The sequence below is a fragment of the Aureococcus anophagefferens genome, assembly GCF_000186865.1.
Source record: "Aureococcus anophagefferens unplaced genomic scaffold AURANscaffold_37, whole genome shotgun sequence".
In the NCBI taxonomy this organism is placed as follows: Eukaryota; class Pelagophyceae; order Pelagomonadales; family Pelagomonadaceae; genus Aureococcus; species Aureococcus anophagefferens.
The window spans coordinates 192,840-194,794 of NW_008705594.1; positions in this window are offsets into that span (position 1 = coordinate 192,840).

Here is a 1,955-nt window from a genome sequence, read left to right on the forward strand (position 1 = left end):
CGCAGCTGCTTCATTATACGCACAAGACGTTCCGTAGCTTCGGCCATGTCTCGATGGTAGCTTTCTCCGATCCAAACGACCTTCGACTTCTTTGCGGGCGAAGACATGACGCACGAAAAAAAAAAACGGCAACCCGCGCCCCAACCCTACCTCCACACTCTCGGAAAACACAAACGAGCACGCCAGAGGCAGCGAAATCGCACGTTTGCAGCGACACGAAGACGCCGCGCGCGGGGCGCTGCGAGCAGCGCTGAATGCCCCGGCACGGGGCGCCCTTCCGCAGCCCGCGGGGCCCCGAACGCCCCGGGCGGGCCGAGCTAGCACAGCGGGTGGGTCACGAAGCCCACCGGAGGTCCTCGGGCAGCGATTCCACGCTAAACGCCCACCATCGTCTAAGCCGCCCTAGACGATAGACTAACGCGTCCTTAGCGAATAAAGATCGACGGTCAGCGCATGTGACAGGACCAGCACGTTCGAACGTCAACGTGAATACTCGGGCTTGACTAATTAGCGAGATAGTAAGATCCGGGACGGGGAAGCAGCCTAATGGGGGTATCCCGAGAATATCGCCCCCTCGTTCTTCCCCCCTTGTCTAACCCTACTCTATTAATGGAGTGCCTCAGGCTCAGGAGATTCGCGCTCACCGAGCCTGAGACTTTTATAAGTCTTCCATAGAGCCGGCGACATCGTCTGTTTAGCGTTTGCTTAATTGCCAGTAAAAATTACGCGGTACTGAAAGCGGTACTAAAAGATTTATATCTAATGGGATAAAAAAATTAATTTATGTGAAATTGTAAAGGTTTTGGGCGTTTGTTGGTATTCACTTCAAGTTGAAGCTATATTGAACTAAGGTAAATCCCCTTAATATAAGGAGCCGAATTATATTCCCCGACAAGGGGAATTTTACGCGCAGCGTATTCGGCTTCTTTTATTAAGGGGATTTACCTTAGCATGTTGGCCTACGCAAGGCAAGGACATTGAAAAATATCCACGCGTGTTGAACAAAAGTGTCTTGCTCTCGTATACCAGGGCCCTCCCAACATGGCTGGACCGTAGCGATCTGATCCCTCGGTACGAGCCTTTGTCGAGCTATGCACGCACTGTTTCTTTTCTCCACCCCCGCAGAGGGTACCGGCGCGGAACTTTGCAAAGCTTTACAAAAAGATGGATGGAACTGTACTTGGGTATGCACTCAGTCTTCGAAGGTTGCGCAAATGTTGCCTGACGATGTTAAACTTGCCTGCATACCATACCCACCGATGCCCAGGCGTGAAATAAATGATGCGTTCTTTATCAAGGCTTATACACATATTTTTTCTCAGTCCAAAGTGAGCTACCAGGCGGCTGGTGTCAGTTGGTTGTATATCTTCCTCATGACCATCGCATCATACTTCCCTTCGCGTATCTTCCGATCCGTCTCGCTGACAAGACATGCACTGACGCAAGAGTTCAAAGAATCGCGGCCAACGCTAGTTATCATGGACAAAATATCAGCGAGCGTGTTTGACTCAATATTCAAGGGCGAGGCGCTTGCTGCAAAATGTAAAACCATACCACGTATTGTTCTCTTCCACGAAGGGGTCAAATTCCGACCACAATTCATCATCGATGCATGCCAAAGCTCTTGCCAACTATTTAGACTTGGTTCCCTATGTACGGTAGATTTCTTTGCTGTAAAAATATACTTACTTTTGGCACTATTTGCATTGCGTGTTATGCTTTTCTTCACACCAAGGAAAACATTGGACAGTATGTTTGGAGTTCCCAGTCATTTCCTTACGGAAACTGTTGTTTACTGCACAAGACCTCAATTCGTTCTCGGAAATGGTTCGCTGACTTGCCCAACACGCGATGCACAGTACATTGGACCCCTGTTTGAATCGCCCCCCGCCCTGGATGGTGAGATGAAAACTTGGTTGGAAAATGTCAAAGCGCCCATTGTAGGGGATCCTCAG